This window comes from Rhynchophorus ferrugineus, unplaced genomic scaffold (genome assembly GCF_030347505.1).
Source record: "Rhynchophorus ferrugineus isolate W39M unplaced genomic scaffold, kcgeb_rfMv2 rfM2, whole genome shotgun sequence".
NCBI lineage: Eukaryota > Metazoa > Arthropoda > Insecta > Coleoptera > Curculionidae > Rhynchophorus > Rhynchophorus ferrugineus.
The window spans coordinates 26,571,714-26,598,561 of record NW_027472581.1 but is presented as its reverse complement, the minus strand read 5'-3'; the positions used below and the strand labels follow the sequence as shown (position 1 = coordinate 26,598,561).

The 26,848-nt window shown below is 29.0% G+C and overlaps 1 protein-coding gene across 1 annotated transcript in view; it reads left to right on the top strand.

Annotated features, from left to right (window-relative positions):
- The window catches only part of LOC143191711 (UNC93-like protein), a 211,625-nt gene that overhangs the window by 98,359 nt on the left and 86,418 nt on the right, over nucleotides 1-26,848 (top strand). The gene's annotated exons all lie outside the window — the stretch shown is intronic.

Genomic DNA, 26,848 nt, shown 5'->3' with positions numbered 1-26,848 from the left:
TTGTTATGTATGTTATTATTTAGTTAAAAATATTTTATTTTACATTATCTAGTCGTAGCACTGCATGATTTAATTTTGGATATAAAACCTTTTAAACTGGATTGCAAGTTATTTTGTTTTTTATATTTTTTTATTCGAGCTATATGTACTCCCGGCTACAGTGGAAAATTTAAACACTTTCCGATAATGATAACGACAAATCCACGAGGGGAGATCGGAGACAAGTGATTTAATACCGTGCGGAACTAGCAGATATATAAAGCTTTCGATACAATAAAAATAATGTCAAATGCTATCTTCACTAGTACGCTTAGATTAAAGTAAAGAAAGAGATAGAGTAACGAAACAAAATAGATTGCTTTTTATTTTCTCATTATAGAGTGGATTAATATTTAGACAAGATATTTTATTATATGCTACGCTGCCTCGGTAATACAAGAATTGTTCTTGGTTAATTATACATTATACTTGGTTATATATATATAAATATATATATATATATATATATATATATATATATATATATATATATATATATAACCAAGTATAATGTATAATTTAGTTACAAATATTTTATTTTACATTATCTAGTCGTAGCACTGCATGATTTTATTTTGGATATAAAACCTTTTAAACTGGGTTGCAAATTATTTTGTTTTTACATTTTTTTGTTCGAGCTATATGTGCTCCCGGCTACAGTGGAAAATTTAAACGATATTAAAATATCGATGTAAAAAAAAATTTAAACGCGTTCCGATAATGATAACGACAAATCCACGAGGGGAGATCGGAGACGAGTGATTTAATACTGTGCTGAACTAGCAGATATATAGAGCTTTCGATACAATAAAAATAATGCCAAATGCTATCTTCATTAGTACGCTCAGATTAAAGTAAACAAAGAGTAACGAAACATAATAGATTGCTTTTTATTTTCTCGTTATAGAGTGGATTAATATATAGACAAGATATTTTATTATGTGACACACTGCCTCGGTAATACAAGAATTGTTCTTGGTTAATTAACTCTATATCTAATTATTTAATCAACCGATTTAGTAGTAGAGTTGTTGACTCGCTCGCTTCGGTATTAAGGCGCAGCGGGTTTAAATGTCGCTGGGGCATGGATGTTTCGGTTTATCTAGGGAGAAATGTGTTAAATCCGTTAAGAAATAATAATCTTCTAATGCTGCGTACAGACCGGGACAACGAAAGCCAACGAATAGGTTCGTTGGGATATTTTTAGTTCTGTTTGGACGGTTTGACGACGGCTAACGAAGGTTTGTTGGCATTCGCTTGCAATCCGGTAGAGTGTCGGTAACATCAAAAGAAATGAACGGAATCGACGAATGCGGTGTAGACGGTAGGTACTATATATCAACAGCGAACGAAAGAATTAATGCTAGTACGTTTTTAGACGTAGTAGTGAATACATAGGTGTAAGCTAAAACTCTAAAACTAATAAAAACGCGGACCAGCACTGCATTCCGTGCCAGCGTCTCCCACTCCCCAAGTAGAGAACGGACACTAAGCCGAACAAGTTCGAACACGTTTCATACTACGGATGAACTATCACCGATCGCCGTCGTCAAACCGTCCAAACAGAACTAAAAATATCCCAACGAACTCATTCGTTGGCCCAGTCTGGGTTAGTTTAGTTGTTACAAGCTACACTGTAATCGCCACCACCGCTGAAAAATACAGATTCACGCCAAAAAACATTTGCTCCTGTTGTAACGAATGTTGAATGTATGTTCGGTATCCAACACCGAATTTCATTCGTTGGCCCCGTCTATACGCAGCATAAAATCGGATGTTGTCTGAGTCGGTCTTACCAACCTAATATAATCGCAGTTATATACTGAAAAATAAACGGTAATATTATATTTTTTTGGAAATTGAATATTATTTAATATATATTTAACATAATAACTCTAATATATACTATTAACTATAACTAAACTCTAATATATACTACAAAACGAAACGTTGATGTATATTAGAAACTACTTAATATAATATAATAGCTAATTTTTTCAATTGAAAAGTTTTCATGATGTTTTATATTTAATTTCCAACATATATTCCTGGCAAAATGACGATACTGTGTCGAAAGAACGATGCGACCACTCATTCATACATTTTTGTACTGCTTCAACATTTGGAAACATCTAAAACCTGTAATCAGTAGGCGCTATATTTAGTGAGTACTGTGGGTGAGGTAGAAATTCCCGTCCAAACTGCAGCAGTGTTTTCTTCACATCTCTTGTAACAAACTTTGCATTTTTGCAAAAATTCACAATTTCACACAATAGATTCTGTCAACAACAGTCAGGTTTGGTTGACAGATATCAATCTTGCTGATACCATCATATGCACAGAAAGAATATCCGCTGTGGTTTTCAATATGAGTATTTCTCAAACGCATACATTTTCGCGTTTGGAATTATCACAGCATATCTTGCAGCAGCTTGATTTCTTGATCACCAGTCGCATGACGCCACAAAAGCCCATTTTAGGCAAACAATGAAACAGCAATGTTAAAACGGTTTGGAATGATATATAAAAATGTAAACATCTGAACAACAGTTGAGTTATCAGCTGCTAAGCTGTCTGAAAGTTCTTTGAGGTTTTGTGTTTGGTTTCCATACAGTAAGTCTTCTCATTATCTGCTAACTTTTTTGGTCATCCAGGACGTTTTACGACAATGACATCAGCATTAATTGAAAGCGTTAAAAAATTGAAATGGGCCATTGGAGTATGGCGGAGTAGTATCACTATAAGTATCACTATAAGTTTGTAAATGTGTTTAATGAGCTTGGGCACAAGATTTCATCAAATTTAAAAAAAACAACAATATCTGCTGACTGAATGAAATATGTTATTTTATACAGATAAATGTTAAAGCCATCGAATTTAATAGTTAATTTAACAGTTGTTTACATTATATTTGGCATTTCAGCAATAGACATCCCAGATCAAAATGCATGAAAGCATCTAACAAATTAATTTGCTTAATTTTAATATCGTATTTATTGCTTTAGATACTCATTATAGATCCGATAACATTGTCCTAGATACATCTATAAATTGTACTTTTTGATGACATATAAACTAACAATAGAAATTCAATGAAAGAACATAGTTAAATTTTTGTTGACTACGATTGACCTATTTGTTGCAAAATAAGTAACAATGGAACCCAATATTATCAAAAATCCAATATTATGGCCAACCCAAACCAAAAATCATAGGATATATTACATAACAAATATCTCCGGATTTGGCGCATGCGCATATTGGGCTTCATTAATTTTTGAAACAGAGAATGATTTAAGTTTGGCGCTTGCGTATATACAGATTCCTTTACTTACTCCCTTTTATACATAAATTATTTTTTATAAATTAATATACACAAATTTGATAAATATTTGATATAATGATGAAACTATGTATAAGGAGGGAAATAAACAGTGAAAAATTTCTGAAAATACATTTTACTTAAAAAATTATTGAATAAAATGAAGTAATTAAAATATAATTAATATATAGCAAGGCTTTCTATATTTTTAAAAGCACCATAATTAAATTAATTTACATATTGCTACAATTAACATGAACTGAAAAAACCTTATACATAAACAAGACCAAAATCGTTTAGATCAAATCCAGCCAATATAGCTAAAACCAAATGAAAAAGCCACCACTATATATGAAAACAGTGAAATTTTCCTAAAGCTCTCCAATGATCCCATACTGCAATGTTTGCCACTATTCTTGATCCACAAACCCCATTAATGAATTAAGGACCTCGAGCTTTCGGTTAACATTATTGTTCATTTACTAGCCTAAACTAACTAATAGATAATTGTACTTTTAAGACATCCCCAGTGAATACATCATTATTTTTACAAAACAATAATTTATTTACCTATACTGTTATATAAAAATGCGTTCTCTTTTCCTTGTTTGTCATTAGATTATTAGGGTGTCCTTGATAGTTTTATATTTCGTTTACTTGATCCATGACTTTTTTTTAGCAACTATAGATGATTTTACTTTTAAGAAATCCCCAGTGAATACATCATTATTTTTGCAAAACAATAATTTATTTACCTATACTGTTATATAAAAATGAGTTCTCTTTTCCTTGTTTGTCATTAGATTATTAGGGTGTCCTTGATAGTTATATATTGCGTTTATTTGATCCTTGACTTTTTTTAGCAACTTTAATTATTTTATATTATCACTCTCCACTGTTCTTGCATCCTGACAAAATCCTGCCTAATTTCTTCTTATATTCTTTGACTTTCACTGTCAACAAATTTTAGCTATATTTCACCTATAAAATAAAAACTAAATCATTACTAAACTATATCAGATTTAAAATATATGTCTAGTTATTACCAGTTACTACAATTTTTGCTACTCTTCTTGATGGACAAACCTCATTAATGCATACTTCTTCTTCATACTACTTCTCTGTTCTTGTTATTATTAAATTTTGATATATGTTGATACCTGTTCGATGTCGTTGAAAATAATGTGTTATAAATTAGGCAGCTTAAATTCCCACTATATATAAAAATGATGCTGTTTGGATTTTATCATTTTAAAAATTTAACCTTACATTCTGCACTTACCCTTGTTCTTCCATATTTTAAAACCAATATATGTTAAACCACAAAAATAACACAAAAATTTAATTAATGTATAATTACTAATACTCGTTTTTAATCGAAAAATCAGTAAATTTAATAAACAACCTCTATAATTTATATTAATATTATATATTAACAAACCATTGTAAAAAATTATAATATCAGTTGTAAAAAGATGATTAACCTTGAACGCGTGCACAAATGAGTTGAACTAATTCTAGGAAACAATGTCTGCTTCTCCTTTTTAAAATGTTTATCTGCATTAAACTATAATTTTTAAACCAATTAACTGAAACAACAGTATACCGAAATAATAAAATATATTTCGTCAGTACAGGAAACAGTATTTCTGCAGAACTATATTTCATAGTTAGTCACCGTACTAGTTTGTATACTATATAAACCGAAACTACAAGGTAGTGTTACTTTCATTCATTTGGCCTAGACCTTGACGCTGTACGTAGATCGAATGCCAAGATATTTTCTCGGTTTTACTCCTTCGCTTCCGAATTATTTTTTTGTTTATAAGTGTAATTTTATATATACTATAATATTTCTTATGTTAGGCCTTTTTATCTCAGATACATAGTCCTAATCTTAATTTTTACACTGTTTATCGAGTTGCACTCTGAATTATTTTACTATATCTACAACACCGTATATATAATTATATATTTTTCGTTTTATTATTGATAATAATTTACTTGTATAACATAAAATCTGGTGCATCCCGGTTTACAATCATCGGGCATGAGGCATATGATTTTTCTGCTTACCTATTATATTATATCGTATATCTTGTTTTAAAAACTTAGCTGATATTGAAATCAGATAAATATTTATTGGGAAAAGTGACGATAAACGTTGCAAATATATTAGGTCTGAACAAAAGAGCATGCTAAAGAATATTTAATGAAATAAGATTTTAAAATTGTGAGAAAATATAGTTTGGAAATGTAATGATTTTGAAATTTGAATGATCTTCGAAATAATGAAATCTATGTATTTTAAAAAATGATAAGCTTTGTATCATCATTGGGGACAAACAGGTGGAGAGATCTAAATTTTGATTAGTCTTTTACAAATATAGGCAAAATAATTTAAATGTCTTAAATATATAACTAAAATTGTCTTCAAATATTTTTTGGGCAATACTCCATATCTTCTGAGAACATAATTTTAACACTAAAAACTGTGCATTGGTTGAAAAATAACTTATATATTAATTTTGTAATATGTATAAGTAGATATGTACAGAGGTAGAAAATACAGGTAATAAATAATATCGGTATAAAAAAATATAGACATGTATTAGTATTTACTGAATCTGATAAAATTTTAGATGTAACATTTACTAATATTTTATTATAATTGATACAATGATAAATTAATATACTAATTAACAATATATCCAGTCCATCCAGAAATTGTCCGTTGTTATCCAATTGGTATTCATCGTAACCAAATTAGTACTATAATAAATATTTAATCTAACCTAAACCCTCTAATCTATAAACTTATTCCAGTAGTACCGTTCTTAACATCTGTATAGTGCTCAAATCTCATCCTAAGAAATCAAAGGAAGCACAAATTTCTTTTAATTATTTTTAAGTGAAACGAGTAGAAATTTTTGTTACATTGTGCAAACCTAGAGCCACAATATGACACAAATTTTTGAACTAAAAAAACAACCTTAAGAGCATCATCCCTAAAAAAATATTTTTGAAGAAACCTTTTTCTGATTCACAAGGCTGACAAAATCCAAAGGTTAAAGGACAGGTCTTAAAATTTGAGCTATTACATAATGAAAAGGAAATAAATCTAAGCATAATCTCTTATTGTTCATTAATATTAATATTATTTTAAAAAAGTATATAAAGCATTTTTTATAGCTAACTTCTTGCTTAATGTAAATTTTATATAAGTATTGCGTAATATATCAGAAATGCAAGAGAGTTCATGGAGAATATAAAACAATGGATTGCTTATAAACTTTTGTTTTTATTTATAATAGTAAACTCCATATTTCGAAAACTATATGAAAAAAAACAATATTATGTAAGAAATTGTGCAGTATTGTAATAAATTAATTAAAATATAAACACCAACGAAGAACTGATTTATTTTTTATTAATAAATATTTCAAAATTATAAATTATTATAAAATTGAAATATTATGTATAGTAATGATCAATGCACTTGTTTTAGTACTGTCACGCTTAACACCTCTATAGTGCTCAAATCTCATCGACAGAAAATAAGAGAAGGACAAAATTTCTTTTAATGATTTTTAAGTAAAGGGAATATAAATTTTCGTTCCATTGTGCAGACCTAGAACCACAATATGACACGAATTTTTAAACTAAAAAAACAAACTTAATAGCAGCATCCATAAGAAAAAATATTTTTGAAGAAACCTTTTTCTGATTCACAAGGCTGACAATATCCAAAGGTTAAAGGACAGGTCTTAAAATTTCAGCTATTACATAATGAAAAGGAAATAAATCTAAAAATAATCTTCTATTGTTCGTTAATGTTAATATTATTTTAAAAGAGAATACAAGGCATATTTTATAGCTAACGTCTTGTTTAATGTAAATGTTTTATAAGTATTGCGTAATATATCAGAGAGAATCGATGGAGAATATAAAACAATGGAACTTATAATAGCAAAGGTTATATTTCGAAAATAATAGGAAATAGAACAATATTCTGTAAAAAATAGTGCAGTATTGTAACAAATTAATTTAAATATAAAATCCAACAAAGAAATAATTTATTTTACAATAATATAGATTTCAAAAATTATAAATTATTATAAAGTTGAAATGTTGTTTCTAGTAATGATACATATAAGTTTGCTTTAAATCAATTAGGATTTTTTATTAGAATCATATTTATGCAGATATGATATTAATGATGGCTATTAAGGATATTAATTTATCCATTAATTATTATCATTCAAGCACAACAAACATAAATTTACGGCTATACCCCTGCTGGATTTCAACCCGCGACTATAGAAGAGTAGTAAGCATCCTGTTGCCTTAACCACTGTGGCTATTAAGTCGCCTAGTTTCTGAATATAGTAGACTTCGATAATGTTTATCCTTATTATTTAAACGATTTCAAAGTATAAATTCAAAGATCCAAATAAGCTTTTCTATGAATAAAGTTCGCTAATATTTTCCTTCGACAGTGATGCTTTTTATTTTATAGAATCATAATAAATCTTTTAAAAATTTTACAAATTTGAAACTCAATTAATTTTTATAGCCTATTATTAATAAACGCTTATAAAGAAACTTAAATTTATCAAAATCTATCGCTCTTTTCAGTGCTCTATAATGAAAAATTCTAAGCTACCCTACAAGAAAACTGTTAAACCAAAGATGATAATTGTTATTAAAGGTGACAATAATTAAACCAAATCTGATCATGATGTTGCAGCAAAGTGAAGAGAATTTTAATGAATTACTAGTTTCCATTAATTATTTCTTGCTCCAAAAATGATGTTAGTGGAAAATTGAACTATATTACCTTGGTCAAAATAGTTTACAATTGAGCATACTGTTGAGTGTGAATACAATCATACTCTCAAAGATGATATATAAATTAACATCGAAATATCTAAAAAAAACTAATATCGAAAATAAGTTAACAAAATCCTAAGTAATTGCATATTCAAAGACATATTTCTCATGTACTACGAGCGCTTCTAGCACTTATATGATGCAGATCAATTCTTATAATTTCGTTATATGGGCAGTGCGGATGCAGAAATGTAATGATCAAAATTTTAAAAATATTATTGGATCGGATGTCATCAAATACACATAACATCATCAGGAGCTGATCATCAGAAACTTGCCGATAGCTGATCAAGTGACTCTTGTTATTGTTGGAGAAAATTTGAATAATTTGTGAATATCTGTGAAATGTGAATATTTCTGATAACTATTGTATAATACTAGACCGTCTTCATGGATTATATTGAATTTGGCTAGTAGGTAATGTTAATGCCAAACACCGTGGTAGAAACTTTGCTTTGAAACATATTTTTAAAGGATTTCCAAATTTTTATAATAGAGTGTTCATAGTTTAAAATAATAGCAGTCCTTTTCATTTAATGCCGTTAAACATCTGTCGCTATATCCCCAACATTTCATCGAATAAACGCACTTTAATATTTACTTCTTAGCTAGGACTTAAAAATATATATCAAAAATAAGTTAACAAAATTTTAAATGCTTGCAGATATAAGGACATATTTATCACCTACTAGGAGCGCTGTTACCATAACAAGATGCAGATCAGTTCTTGCAATTCAATTTTATGGACAGTTCGTGTGCAGAAATTGATAGGCGTTGTGCTCACAAGCCAATTTCACTATGTGCATATATTCTTATTATTATTTACACGGAATTTATAGAAAAAAATTGATGCAATATATATTAAATATACAATATATATCTAAAGAAGTGGTAATCCGAAGGCACTATACCTGATGAGTACAATTGTTGTGACAGAACTTGCCATTGGAGCAGCAACAAGAAGGATACAATAACTCTTTCAACTTGTGACCGAGCATTGTCATGTAAAAATATACTACAGAAATCTCTTCTCTTTTTCTTCATCGGAACAGCAATTTAGTGAATGTGTTGAAAACAATATTGGATTGGATACCATCCAACAGCCATAATGTCATCAGGAGATTTAACTTATCAACAGCCGATCAAGTGACTTGGTATTGTCGGAGAAATGTTGAAAGATTTGTAAATATCTGTGATACGTGAATATCCGTGATAACTATTGTATAATACTGGACGCCTGCCTTCATGGACACATTGAAATTGGCTAGTTGGTAATCTTAATGCCAAACACACTGGTAGAAACTCCGTTTTAAAACATATTTTTAAACGATTTCCAAATTTTTATAATAGACTGTTGATAGTTTAAAATAATAGCAGTCCTTTTCATTTAATGCCATTAAACATCCGTCGCTATATCCCCAATATTTCATCGAAAGAACGCTCTTTAATATTTATTTCTTCTTACTTTCAAACATATTTTTAAAGGATTTCCAAATTTTTAAAATAGACTGTTCATAGTTAAAAATAATAGCAGTCCTCTTCATTTAATGCCATTAAACATCCGTCGCTTTATCCCCAATATTTCATCGAAAGAACGCTCTTTAATATTTTTAAATCCTTTACTATTACGATCGACTGAGCGAGAAAACACTTTGAACGCTGCTGATAAAGTCACGACCAGCCCTTTAATAAAGCCAGTTCCCTACAAAAGATTTCGAACGTCAATCGGAACCCCGGCCGCCAGAAGATGCGCCTCGTACGACTACGGACGAATCCAATAACCGGAAACACTCCGAACGTAATCGTTATAGTCAACAAGTAATGTAAAGAGCCTTAAATCGAGATAAAGTACGATCTTACTCCGTTTAGCGACAGGCCAATATCGAGGATCGAATAAATATTTCTTTATTTATCATTCATTCGTTGTTTCGTGCAAATATTTAATTTATTATATCGCTTTGTTCGAATAACCGAATGATGCCTTGATTAAGAAAATTTATTGAATGGAAACTCCATTAGCTGTAGCGTAGAATTAAAAAGATATGATCGACAAAGAGGTTAAACTTTAACAGCAGAGAGAAGTTGAATTTTAAAGGGCAGTTCCTGGATGCTTGTACCGTACTTTTTATTAATATTCCGGGTTTGTCTTTAAAGGAGTTTCTTCATTTTCTAGTTACTGATTTGTGATTTGTGTGTTCTTACAAGTGTCAAAAAATCATGAAAATCAATGGATAACAAAAAATGAGTTATTGAAAAATATTTCCCATTATGCAAAATTCAAAAACAAGGAATCATTCCCGATTTTCTGTGAACATATATGTTTTCAAATTTGATTTTTTTTTATTAATTACATCTTACATTAGGTATGCTTAGTATAATCTTAATTTATAAATTAATTTATTATTACTGTTCTATTGTACTTACATTAATAGGCAAGCAAGGCGAGTACGGGATTAATATATCAGTATGTATTTCCCAAATTAAAATAAAATTAATATTTATACACAAAACAAGTTCGTGTAGTTTGATACGTTGCCTCCATGTTGCTGTGATTTAGCGACCTTATTTCATGTTTAAGGCGAAATCTTGGATCACTTATCCATTTGATTCTGAGGTCATCGTGTAGCTTTTCGTTGGTTACATATCGAGAAGCACTGGTAATTAATGGTAGAACGTTGGTTTGGTTGGTTATGATTGACTCTTTGATTGAATGAATCTCTTTGATTTTAGGTCAAGTTTATTTCAAGGTCAAGGGTATTTTCCGACTAACCAGTACAGTTGCTTGACTTTGAGTCTAATCCGCTCTGCTTTTTGTCTAACATGAGGTTTTCAATTTAAACCATCGAGGTATATTCCGAATTATTTAGTTGATTCTGATTGAGGAATCGGCTATCCGTCAAGTGATATAATAAGGTTTTTGTCATTTCGACACAACGTAAAATTAATTTCGACATATTTGTAACTATTAAACTGTATTTTCCAGTCTCTAGTCCATTTGTAAAGCTTGTTATACTTTGTTTTTTGCTTGTTTACTTATACATTCTCTATAGCTTTAGATAGAGATATATCTTTTGCATTATAACTGTGTCATCAGCAAATGTTCCAAGTACTGTTTCTCTTGTTGTTGGGATATTGGCAGTGTAAAACTGATACAGGAGTGTCTCTAAGATACTACCCTGTGGAAGCGCAGCCGAAATAGTGTTGAGAATGCCCCTTCGTGCGAGACTCTTTCGAAAAGATAAGATTTCAGCAGTCGACAGTAATGAGGCGGGAGCAATGTGCTCAATTTGTAGATTAATCCAATATTCCATATCCGCTGATAAGCTTGTTAGACGTCCTGGAATATTGAAGGGCAGTATCTCTTTTCTTCGAATGTCTTCTCAACAACCGCTGCTACTCTGTGCATTTGGTCGATTTTCGAATGGTGATTCCGACATTCAAAATAGGTATCTGGTAAATTTGATTAATGAAAATAAATGAAATATGGGATAGCTTGGTAGCCTCCGATCACGGATATTATTTATGTTTGTGGTTGGATGTAGGATGTTGTGTTACAAATAAATTACAAGATTTCAATATGCAAAAACCAATATGGTGATTATTTGCAATTGTCATAGGCCATGAAGCAGGAATTTAATAAGATAAAAATAACAATTTTGCCAGTAATCAGGCTGAACATGACTTAATACAAGCAGATAGGTTTATATATATATATATATATATATATATATATATATATATATATATATAATTAAATAAATTGGTCATAAATCACTGAATTTATAATATTTAAAAGACATTTTATTAAGTGCTTGCATATATTCTTATTATTATTTACAAGGAATTTATATAAAAAAATTGATGCAATATATATTAAATATACAATATATATCCAAAGAAGTGGTAATCCGAAGGCACTATACCTGATGAGTACACTTATTATGACAGAGCTTGCCATTGGAGCAGCAACAAGGTATCCTTCATAAGTTTTTCAACTTGTGACCGAGCATTGTCATGTAAAAATATGCTACAGAAATCGCTTTTCTTTTACGTGGCAAGAAATCAAACCGCAATACTTCGAAATAGTTAAATCAATTCCTGTGGAGGTTATTTTGTGCCCTTTTGGTTCATTCAAATCGCATATGATATAGGCTTTCATATACTGTAACTGATGACATGCCTATCAGTTAATTCTTAATTTTTTAACCAACTTTAATAAACAAGAAACCCATGTAATTAATTTTAAATTTATATTTATTATAATTTGAATAAATATTTACCTCACTTTTTACACAAGAAACGCTATTATTGAACAACATATTAATAATTACATTGATGATCTCATATTTTACATATTCAAGAATTAGAATTAATAGATTAACTTCTATTATTAGTTAACATTAAAAATGAAAAAGTTGTTATATAAATTCAGCCCTCGTGCCTTAAAGAGATACAAAATAAGACGAACGACTACATAACATAGAGTTAAAGCATGCAAAGGGATGACTAACTTTACAGATTTTGTTACTGTTAAAGCATGATAGCATAAAACGATGACCAACTTGTTAGATAAGAAGAAGAAGTTTGCGTTTACAGCTCTGGGGCTCTATTTTGCTGGGGCATGGTCATAAATTTATATTTGTGTTTTTTATAATTGTGATTGTCTAAAAGGCAAAAGTGAAAAATCTGGTGGAAAAATCAGGCTGGGTAAGTCCGGATGTCTTCTGGGATAATTTCTTGAAGTTAGTCTCCTGCCAGTCTATTGGCTTGATGCCGAGTATCGTGATTCGTAGCCCACGATACTACGGCTTATCGTGGGCTACGATAAACTCAGCCTAGATAAACTTTAATGACAACAGCAGGCAGAAAAATTTTATGTACAATAATTATATGGGCCAATTTTACCAAAAACCAACTAATCCCATATAGGAATTTTATATAAACTACTTCAGGTCAGGACCTTCCTTAAGCCTGAAAGAAGCGACTTAAAGATTAATGATGGATTTGCATTCCATCATATTCTCAACTTGTTCTCCAAATTACAGTTTACTTTACATTGGACTTGATATAAACGTTCTATAACTGATTACGCATTTTGTTATACTCTTTTATATCCTCTCGTTGACCCCTATCATTTTCAACTTAAACTATTGGAATTTTCACTACAATTTTTGGAGTAATAATTAATAATAATTAAGTTAAACTAAATTACCAGGATATATTATGAGCGTTAATTAAATTTAGAAGTTTTGTAACATACTTTATAATTTATTATGAAAATCGGCGTACGTTATTATTTATCGAAATATTGTGTATTGCTAATTTTTTTTTCCTATATTCTTTTTTTATATGTATTTATAGACATTTTAGATATAACTTATAAATTGGTAGCTAAATTAATATATAGTGAAATAATTGTAATTTTACGAAGTATATAGACAATATTATGTGCTCGTTAAGCTTTAATTGAATCTTTCATAAATGTTTTTTTTTAATAGACAAAATATGGCGCTGTCTAGATTTCAAATTTTGAAACTTGAAATGGTACGAGGGTAAGATAAAAAATTATTAATCTGGCACAGACAACACTTCACAGACACATGCTTCATATCCAACGAAGAATTTGAGAAGACCACAGAATATTTTCAGTACCTTCCATATTCTCATCTCTGTGAAAATATACTGATATTGGGGAAACGATTAACTAAGCATATTGAAGTCAAGGGATTAAATAGAAATATATTTTGTTGTTTTAAGTGAAAATCGCAGTCTTTCGTAAACAGGTGGAAAACTTCTCACTCAAACCTCCTACTTATTCGCTTACCTACAGTGATTTTATTTAATCTTAAACGAATGTTATCCACCTTGTTTAATGGTGTAAATGAGATTACGATGCGTTATCAGGTTTAAAACTATTTTCAAATATAAATCAAAATTAATTTATGTTTGTAGATGTTCGGTAAGAATGTTATATCTGACAGGAAACAACCATCAAAACATTCGCAAATGACGCGCAGTAGTTTAAAACATTTTACTTAAATCATATTCTTAAGAGAATTCATTAAAATTAATAAACAATTTTAATACTAACCAAATTATACTAAATTATCATATTGTTATTATAATTTAGTATATGCTAAATTTAAAAAAATCAGTTTATGTTTTACCTTCTAATGTATATACCTTTTTTTGCACTATATATTTTAAAAAAATCGTAAATATTACGTATATTGTGTTCCACCTTTGGTGTGTTCAGATAAAAAAAAATAACTGGTCAAGAATATTTCCAACAACCTATATATTGACCTTGCAAAATTAACTAGAGAGGAAAAAATGTAAATATATAAGCAACTGATACGTGCCATTGAATGCTGTTAGTATTTAATTGTTAACTTTGAGTTATTAGAAAGCTGACTTATTTTATAAGAAATCTTTTATTTCTGAAGCTACAGATAACAATCTCAATGTTAAGATCGAATATGGGTATTTGTTAATTATATACATTTTTAATATCGAATATACACCTACATACTCAAAATTAACATACCGGCATCTTCAGATGTTATTTTAATATTGTTTTTAATATTATTCACACTGAAACTTGTTTTATGTGTAAACTGTCCTATAAATTACTATTTATTGTGAGTGCTGTGTATTAGGGCAGTTCATGGAAATTATATTTATTTCAAAATTGAACTTATAATTTTAAGAGATAAAGTGTTGAAGGTGCAACTAATAAATTGGAAATGTTGAAAATATGAGATCTGACATTCGCCTACATGGTTCAAAGCTAAGTAAAAATCGCGTTTTTTATGTTTTGAATTTATCTATCGTTTTATATATTTTGAACAAGTGACATCGTATATAGATTCTTGATGTTCTTAATCTAAATCTTTTTAGGTAGTCTTTTGGACCTTCCTCTTTCCAAAAATACCTTATCCTGTCTTATCAAATATGCTGTAAGAAGCCTCACCAACTAAGTTTTCTCGTCTCTATGTATTCTTCTAAAGGTTCTATGTTGAGGTCATCTTATTTCAGTCTTTAAATTGCGTAAGATTGTCCATCCTAGTCGTTCTTCTCTTATTTCTGGCTTTACTATATTTTCAATTTGTATTCCCTGATATTTGAATGTATTTACTTGTTCTATTCTTACTTTTTCAACTTTTCTTGTAAGAGCCAAGGCTGTAAATTGTTATCAATGCATCCTCAATAAAAGGTACTTCCAACCTTTACATTTTTTATCATAATTTTATACCCTATGCAGACTTATCTTTTGGATATAACAGTTCTTAATTTTTTAAAATCGACATTCCATTATTTGTTCATACATTTTCATAGTAGTTCATAAAATATAAATTAATTAATAATGATATGAATTCTCGTATTGTCATTTTTAGTAAATTGTTCCACACATAGGTCCCTATGTCTTTCATTTCATGCAGTCCTAGATATTTGCGATATTTTTCCAATATTGTATCAAATTATCTCCATTTAATTGCCTTTAAGTGACGCAGTACACTTTTGTTGCTTTTATTAATAGAATTGTTTTAATGAAATTCTTGGAATATTTCTTATGTTTCATCCAAAGTTCGGTCAAAAAAAGTAAATTACCACGTTGTTGTCACTTTCCTCATTTAAATCATACAATTCTTCAGCTTATCATCTCGCACATGAGTTTAGGTTCCTAATGACTCTTGTCTTGAGTAATATCTTTTTTATACTTATCTCTCCCATTTATAGTCTAAGAGTTAGAAACGTTTATGGGAGAGAAGTTCAGGACTGATCTCAGTTGATAACTCTCGTCAGCACTCGGCCCGTCTAACTGGAGACAGAGGTTGCGTTTACCAGAGAACTTGCTTTTTATATATTTATATTTTATTTATATATATATATATATATATATATATATATATATATATATATATATATATATATATATATATATATATATATATATATATATATATATATATATATATATATATATATAAAAGAAAAGTATCATGAACAAGCTTGACAGTTTAAAAGTGCAGATAAAATTTTGCTTGGGTCCTTACACAAATCTAATAATTTTTGTCATATTTACCTCTATGTTTAATTATAATTTTAGCAATATTATTTTCTTCCTTTTAAACCATTTTATTCTACTACGCCTTTAAGTTTATATATATACCACCATCACAATTCGTTTGCTTAAGATAATTGAAATGTATCGAGGGAAGAAAATCTAATACCTACAGACCAATTTTTGAGTATATTATCAAGGATTCAACAATTGGTCAGGTGCATGGAATAATAGATGTAGTTGAAATAGCCTATGAAGTGTAAAAGGGTATGTTCAACTATATTATTATATGTATCAAAAATCATGCTCTATACGTGTGATATACCAGAAATGGATAATATTACGATGGCTACATTGCAATTCTTACTGTCGGAGGCGAGAGGAATAGACTATTATAACAAGCAAGTGGCAATATAAATTGGACTTTAACCTGGAAAAATAAAAATTAATGAAAAAAATCTATGGATGTGCATTTTATCAGACCGTATAAGTAGCAATAACAATAAATAATATTAACATTTCACATAGCAACAATGCTAAGAATCTCCGAATGAATCTTGATGCAAACCTTATCTGGATAGAAAATGTAAAAAATAAAAGGAGGGACCTTAAGTTCAAATCTAGGAAAATGTGTTGGCTAATTAGATGAAAATCACAATAATCAGTACATAATAAATTGAAATAAATCTGGCGAAGAAAAAGAAGAAAATGAAATATTGTTATATTGCTTAAGGATTAGTATTAATTGATATGGTTCTTGAGATATAATATATTATTGTAGCAGAGCTAATTCTAAAGATTGTTAAGATTTTTCGGTAAGTTTTATTTTTATTAACTTTTGATTAATTTCAAGTTTCATTAGTAAATGCAATTCTTAACAATGCACTAACCGAATATTGCAGGTAATAAATACGTTAGTTGGTGCGTTATTAGTTAAAATGAATGTTGCATAGAACATTAACAGTTATAAAACAGTGTCATATAACTAACTAATTTAATTCCTCATTTGTGGGGGAGTTTTAAAAAGTAACAGATAAATGAAAGCCATTGAAGATGAGCTATCTGCAAGGGCGAGATCGAAGAGTGAAATTAATAACCAAAGAACAACACTATTTTATTTAAACAATTAGGCAAAGAAATAATTCTTTCAATCAACCTGATGTATTTATTAATCTTGCAATATATATTTTAGATGAGATATATGGATAAAAGATAAGGAATATATGAATACATAAATGAAATATTGAAAATATGCAGGACTTAAAAGGACATTAACTACATTGTTTACATGTTGAAAGCAATATTAAGATTTTTAAAGATCAAAACAATTAGATATTTGACTATTATTCTTTAAAGATTCTATCAATTATTTGGATTATTTATTTTATAGACATAAGTTTTGGAATATAAATAACTAATTTTATGATTGTACAGACTGTAAATTAACATACATTTCTAAATTGTAAAAACTAAATATCCTAATTGTGTTCGTTATTGTTTTAATATACATGCTGATAACAAATATCTATTTCAAAAATATTATATGCATACATTTTTATTTTAATATACAAAAATATATCAGTTTATTTATTATTCAATACTTATGTTAATAATACAAGAGTAAAGGAATATTATGTATACTTAAATCTGATGCACTGAATGTGTTACAGATCTGATAATAATATTACTTTTTATGAAATCTTACCCTCTTATAATATTCTGTAATGTATTAATATTTTATATTACATGTACGGTGTATTAATATTATAGCTTTCATATATTTTAATATGCATTAATGTTAACATTATTAATATATTATAATAAAATAATTAAAAATTCAATAGGATTCACTAATTTATCTCTATATCCCTTCCTATTTAATTTTAATATATCCTCAATTATTGCGTCAGACATACTGAAAATTTTAATTAACTCCTCTAGTTTCTTTCACGTGATAATATAACCGATCTAAACTGGTTTTAATCTATACCGAAGCTCAAATCTGTTAAGGTCGGGTCTTTCGACTAGACTGATGAGTAGATGTAGGAAGAAAGTCTTTATTTTACAGTAGCATCAGCTCCACTTGAAAAGAATACGGCGGGCTTGAATTCTTCTGTTCTCATGAACTGTTGATTGTGATTCTTTGCAGAATAAGTTTAAATACTCAAATATAAGACCGAACAATTATCTGAATAACTTCAGTAGCTATGCTGGACAAGTTCGTTAATTTATAAGGGGACCTCTACTCACCATTTTGTAGACTTGTGTATGGTATGCAACTATATGCATGCTAGTCATAGTTAAATTCGACTGCGGTTACTATAATATTGAATGTTGCTGAAGTATTATCCATGCGATAATTTACATCACCTTCATATGCGTTCATAATTTTGTAAGTAATGTGGTAGAATATAATAAAAAATTATAATATAAAAAATATACTTATATGTTACTTTATGAAAGGATTATTTGTTTCCTGATTTTATTGTTATATCAAATCAATAATTACATATTGTTTTTAAGGTATTATATTTTTAGCTTTGCAATTTTTAAATAATGGCATCGTATAATTGGCATGCAAAGTAATTTATTGCCAACCATTCATTTATTTTAAAGCTGATCATTAACTGAATGCTGATGAACCAATATTAACTAACATTCATATTTACGACACATTAATAAATCAATTATAGGTGAGATCAGAATCTGTCGAGGAAATTCCAGTTTGTAATCGAATCTTTTTCTTGAAGAAATTTCTTAAATTGAATTTTTTTATGGGTCGACGACATTCAAGATTCAATGTCAGAGTTAATTATCGTTTTCAAAGATTTTAGTTAAAAGTTGTTTTGTAATCGTTCAATATTCTTTATTTGTACTTTATATGCTTATTTTAACTTTTTTAATTTAGCAATAATTTCTTATTGCTTTAATCTTATTGCAAGGTTATTAATATAATCGAACATTTATATGTTCCATAATTTATCCCAATAATCTTGCATCTTAACTAACAACAATTGATGTCCCACAACTGTGTCCCTTTGAGCAAGTGTTAAGTTGAAGTAGAGGTTGATATGAATTGATTCTATAGTATATCCAAAATTTTTTGTTCATGCGTCATCGAGATGTTTAATGTGTTGCCGGCAGCAACTTGCAAATTCGTTAGAGAATCAGACAATATTTTCCTGCTCATTTGTTCTAGTTAGAAAGAGATACAATGCTGTCTGATAAGTTCTGACAAGTAACCGAACTAGCCTGTCAAAGTCCAATTATCAAATGTAAGCAAAATTTTTCAAAACAATACCGATAAGTGGATATAAACCGACAAACGTTATTTTAATGCTTTGCTTGTTTTGATAAATTGTAAATCACTGAGTATTATTACTTTGATTAAAAATGCCAAAGCCAGGTAGAACAGATTGCGTCCCTAACCAGTTAATTTGAACAGGAACGAGATAGTGGAGGCCCCTCTTAGCAGTAAAATTCGTTAGAGAGGTAAGCATTTTTACTATAAAATATTAATTTACTGCGATTTTTATTGAAAATAATTTTTATCTTGATGCAAATGATGTTTAACGTCTTGCAGCTGCATTGAATATTATTATAGACACGGTCACTGAAACATATCGAAAAATAAAAAATATAATCTTGTATTTACCGAAAAAAACCACTCTCATACGAACCGGATGCAAATCAAGATCAGCTGGATGTTAGCTCTATCAGAGGTTAAACATATGGAATGTATAAAAGCACTGAGTAGTATTTCAATATACAACATTATTTAATACAATTATTTCAAAGAAAGCTATTAGGCTGAAAACTATTGAAGAGGTCTAATGGAACCTCTGAATAATGTTTTTAAAAGAGTACAAATTTTAAAAGCATATAATAAAATCAAAGAAGAATTATTATTTCAATGTGTGTATTTTGTTGAGATATGGATATTTCAGAAATGGACCAACATGGTCACTCATAGCACGATGATAATAAAAATAGTCTTATGACAACAAATGTGGATTGAAGAAGGCGAACGTTGGAATAACAATTGATTAGGTCCTATTAGACATAACATTTATTAATAATTCATTGCAGATATATTGTACTTGGACACAGGGTAACAGGAATGGAAAATAACGCTTTCGGTTTGGATGAACTCCGTCCGGCAGTTTGAAGAAGAATTTGTTAAATAATGGAGTTGTGAACAAATATTACATAGATTGGAAATTAATAGCTTGAATGAAACTTTCAGAATATTATATGAGACAATGAATTATATGAAATACTAAGGGTGAGTATATAATTAATATTGATAACTGTATTAAATGTAATTGTAGAGTATAATATATATATATATATATATATATATATATATATATATATATATATATATATATATATATATATATATTTTATAACATCTTTATTAGATACGCTTAGTATAATCTTAATTATTATCATTACAATTAATTTATTACTACTTTTCCTATGTGCTTGGATTAATTAACAAGCAAGACGAGTACGAGAAAATACATCAGTATGTATTCCTCAATTATAAAATTATAATTATTTATTAATTATTAATTTATAGCTATAGTTTACACTAATAATACACACTAAATGTTCACACAAGTTCGTATGACTTTGTTCGTTTCAGTCTCCTGACATCCTGTGCGCTGTCCAGCAGTTGTATTGCTTCCACGTTAGAATGATTTAGTAATCTTCTTTCGTGTTTCAAGGCGATATCCTGCACAAATTCGCAAATCCATTTGATTTCCAGGTCATCGTGCAGTTCTTCATTGGTTACATAGCGATAGGCATTGGTAATCAATCGAAGAATCTTGTTTTGACAATAAAATATATATGTGTGTAATTGTTCAGCATGTACATTAGTGTTTGGTTAAAATGTGCCAGAAGAGAAAGAATAGAAACTGCTTTGCACATATGGCAAATGCATTAAGGGCAATGCAGTAATTAAATCTAATTTTATCAAGGAATATGTGTGGTAGTGAACACTGTACCGAAGGATACAAGATCTAAGCGTAAAAGGTAAATATGCTCTCTAATGAAATTAGAATGTGTTACTTGGATATACGAATGTTAATTAGTTGGATTAGGCGTCCAAGGGATACAACTACAGACGCGCCTAGAACTCTAACCCATAGGTGGTCTGAGAAAGAATTTAATGTAAATATAATCAAACACAACCGTAACCTACAAACTATTATAACCATGTACTTGATTGTAGTTTTAAGTCCATCGATAATATATGTATTACATGTAACATAATGTTAAAATAAATTACATTTGATAACAGTATTTTTGTTTAATTATTTTATTCAGATTAGAATTTTGTTCTATGTCAAAACAAAACTGAACTAAAACTCACAGTTGATACAGCAACATTGCGATGTTTCGACGTCACAAATGGAGATGACGTATGCACAAAATAACTTTGGATAGACTGTATTTACAAATACTTAATTTACAATTTTTTTAAAGAAATAATTAATACATATACGTTTATGACAACTAAACAAATATTACAAAAAACATAATTATTTTTAGGTAAAAGAATAAAATTAATAAACAATCTGAAATTTTAGTCTGCCTTAACTAGCGTTTAGCATTATTTTCCAATGTGTACCCGTAAGTTACAAAGAATTAAAATGTCTCTGTTTAATTAGTCTTGTTAATATCTTCCTCCTTGTTATCATTCGCCTGTTTATCTTCGTTCCATCAATTAATATCAGCTGGGGTACAGCAATGTTGAGATTTATTATTTTCAATAAGTTAAGATCCAACCAGCCCAATAACGAGAATTCTACTACTCTTAAGGGAATATCGTAATTTTTGAGTAGTTCCTTGATTACAAGTATTCCCTGTCGTATACAAATGTATAACAACTTTACTCCTAGTGTCACCTGCTTCAAAGCCTCAGATATGATTTCAGGATTTTTGAAAAATAGAAATTTTCCGTGGTATATCTGGGTAAGCTTTATTATATTCTCGTTCAATAGTTATATATTACAACGTTACATAATATATTGATCATACATGATATTCTGGCCCACTGTTCGGCTAATTGAATTACATGCAGTGGCAGATACATGACAAAAGTTGACGAATGTTACTCTTTAGTTCGTGTTCTGGGGGTGACTATGTACATTATATAGCAGTAGCAAAGCTGTTATTCGAGGGCTTTCAATATTTGACCTACATATCAAATACATATGTATCTTTAAATTATAAAAAAACATTTGTGATTACAAAATCAAAGTATGACAATGGTGGAGGGACAAAACGTTTGTGAAACCATATCAGGAATATAATGTTTTTCATATAAGCGTTTTTTGAACGGATTTGTTGCTTTTCCTATTACTATTGGTTTTATATTATGTGAGGAATTAGCACTAGAACAAAGTAGAAATATTATTCGTTGTTCTTACGGCTCTTTACGGTCGAAGCAGATTTTTCAAATGATGCAGCATATATTTTTCCAATAAAAATCACTTTAATATGCATCGCAAATTTGTTTTATTCTTAAATCTGTGTGGTTAATTGTTTTCATAAATTTTTCTTTGAAAGGTTCTATTAATTTGGTTTGTGCTGATAATTTCTCACCAGATATAGAACAATTAGAACTGTAACCAATTATCACTAGCTACACCATTTTCTAGTCCTTCTTTGGGCTTCAAATATATTTATTCTTGGGTAACCTTTTGGAATAAAACATTAGATGGATTTGTCTTAAAAATGGAGACAACTTTATTAATGATTAACATAGTATCTGGTAGAACCCTATAGGCGCGTCGGCCACAGAGAAAAACACAACAAAAACATTTAAAATTAAAAACCAATGTAAAATATTTATAAAATTATTTAAATGTTTTTTTTATAATGTTTAACAAATATATTTAATTTTTTTGAAAGCATTTATAATACAAGCACTTCGATTCGTCAAAAAAATATCGGCCAAAAATATCGATATATCAATATATCGATATTTTTTGGGCATCCCTAGTACCCCGTAGCCAATGCGATGCAACACAAATACAAATATCAACACAAAATATACATATGCTGGAGGCTCTTGCGCAGAGTAAATTATTTATTTTTTATATTCGTGTATTTAATTCCTAACAACTGGGATTTTTTCCCACAATGTATAAACAAAAGTGAATCGGATGAAACGCTGACTCGATAACTTGATCTACTAATTTTATTTAAAATTCAGTGCACTAGTTCAACTACTCATAGTTCCCGTGCAAATTGTTAAACAACAGGTAGTCTTTGGCGGTGAACACTGACAATGTTGTATGTTGGTAACCAATTCAAATGCAAATGAAACGAATTTAAATTGCTCGACAATCAGTTCGAGTATAAATGTATCCGGCAAATATATACACGTCATTCGGAATAAATAGTACTTATTAAACTACACATTTCACATTTTTTGTTACAGAAATAATTATAAATGATGTTATAATGTTCTATAGTATTTGTCGTCCATCAAAGAAACCATGCGTCAATTACTTGATAAATATTTTATTATTTTATTTTAGTTAATTTTCTTAAACTTCAAAGCACTCTTTCAGATTATGGATTCCGTATTTAAGGAAATGTTTTACAAATGCTGTTATATATATTATGTGTGATTGTGATTGTGTATGCGTTTCCTAGTAAAAAAACAGATTTTTCTTTTGCAAATGCACCTGAAATCTAATTTTACTTCTTCTCTGATGGTAGAACTGTATTTCGTCATTATCTGTGGGTGTTACGTTTCGATAAGATAGCAACAGTTGGTGAGACCGCGGTTGACGAGGGCTCCGTATATGTACGGATTAAAAGGAGAAAATCGTGTAATTTTGTTAGAATAATAATTTAATTTATTTGTTTACTGTATATTAATGAAAAAAAATTTGTGGACATCTGTATTCTTAACGTCTTTCTGCGCTTGTTTATACGGTTGTGGTACCAATATTAAACTTCATACTTCGTACAATTGAAGGATGCAGTTCCAAAACGAAATCCTGCAGTTGATGAGATAGTAACTCTTATTTATTTTGTCTAAATTTAAGGACGTAGTTCACTTTCCAGCTAATTGTTGAGAAGTATCATCATTATTTGATTCATTATTTGTATTGCTGTCCAAAATTTCAGTGTGTTCCCAGTTCCTCTTTTGTGAGTTCATTGTCATTAGCGGCTAAATCTTCTTCAACATCTGTTGGCTGAAGATCTTTAAAACCTTTTCGATGTATTTGATGCATAACTTGTACAATTTAAGTCACTCCCTGCATCTTTAATAATGGTTATGTAATGAGCAACACGCAACGTAACAGTCAACGAAGGATCTGCTTGCATGCGTTGTAAGATACGAGTGAAAATGTAATGTTGTCATATAATGTTGTAGAAAATCTGCTATTGTACCCCGATATAATGGTTGCAGAAGTGAAGTTGTATTGAAAGGCAATACTTGTATTTTCACATTGGGGTCGATTAAATTTAAGGTTTCCGGCGCATTGTCGACAAGCAGAATTACCTTAAATGATAGTGACTTTGAAGGCAAATATTGGTACATTAATGTATTAAAATGACTGTCTCGGCATTCAATACTTTTCTTTTTTTATTTGAAGAAATCTGCTGCCAAGGCATATTAAACACTTAGAAACTTATGGCGATTTATTCCGTCATGTTCTAATTATTGGTTTTGATTTCTATGAGTTAGATGTAAATATTTTGAAATCAATGATAAATAACGACCTAGAGGAGCCAAAAAAGCTCGAAGGGAATACATTGATAGACTTATTGGGTAGGGAAACCCGGTTCAAATTCTAAGAAGGCTTTTAGATAGTTTAGCAGTTCATGAATCGACTATTTTCAATTTACCAGCGATAGAAATGGTTCAAAGGTCTAAAAATTTAGTTGTTTCTTGTACGACAATCCATATTAACACCCCAAAATAAACTATATCTATGCTTTGCAATTATCGAGTTTCTCAAAGATATTCAACATCAACATGAACAAGCATACCAAAACAAGTTCCCCGCAGTATTGTTTACGCCTCATGGTACATTATAAATGAAGATCTTTCACAAGGATCTAAGGGTACCAACGTTCAGCGAAAAACTTCAAAAGAGATTGCGGGAACATAAAATCATCGAAGTATCTTAGTTGAAAAAACAAAAATCCTCTGAACTAATATAGTTAAAACTAGGGGTGTCGACCGGTGAGAAAAATATTGATATCTCGATATTTTGACAAAATTATGGATATATCGATATATCGGAGGAAAAGAAATATCGATTTTTTGCAATAACTATGGTATTTTTTAAAAACCTTTAAAACTAAGTAACGATTATTAAAATATCGGAAATATCGGCTGAAAAAGTATTGATATAACGATATATCGGCCAAATATATTTTTTCGATATACCGATATATTGAAATTCTTTCGGCATCCCTAGTTAAAACTATGTCGAGTACACAGGTACCAATACATCCGTTAAATGCTAATTCAGTTTGGATCTGAAATAAGGCAATAAGGAAGATCTGAACTTTTTTAAAAATATGAAGGAAACACTAATAGTTGTGATTAATAACTAGTTGTAATATGTCTGCCAGCTGCTTTTCAATAATAACAAACTTATAATTTAAAAATATAATGATAATCAAATAAACATCGATTTATTATTAAATAGTTCTAAAATTTAGTATTTAAATTAAAATATAATGCTTAATCCATTAATCGATTTATGTGAATATAACTTCATACAAGGAGAAACATTTATTAATAACTAATAAAAAAGTGGGATGATTTTGGTGATTTTTGTCCTAGGGAAGATTGTCAAGATATATATATATATATATATATATATATATATATATATATATATATATATATATATTTATATATATATATATATATATAAAATATAACGACTATATGAATACATATATGAAGTAATGAAAATTTGCAGGAGTTAAATTGAAACTAACTATCTAATTTACCTGATAGAACACATAGGACAAAGAGACAACATTATAAATTTTTAACAGTACATTTGTAAACATTTTAAAGTATTGATAAATATTAAGGTGCAATGCAATAAGATATGAGACTAGATGACACATTATTCTTTGAAGATTCTATCAATTATTTGGATGATTTACTTTATAGACCTAAGTTTTGGAAATTCAAGATAATGATTATAAAGGCATTAATTTAACAAACATTTCCAACTTGCAAACAAATAAATATCCTAATTTTGTTCGTTTTACTTTAATATGCATCAATATTCAAATATCTATTTGAAAATCGCTTTATGCATATATTTTTTGTCTCAATTCATAACTTAAAAGCAAAAAGTGTTAATGTATAGTTATATTTGATACAGTGATTTTGTTACAGTTCTGAAACTAATCTCAATTGTGAAATCTTACTTTGTTATTATATTATAACATATATTGTATTAATATTTTATGTTACACGTACGGTGTATTAATATTTTAGCTCTCATATTATTTAATATCTT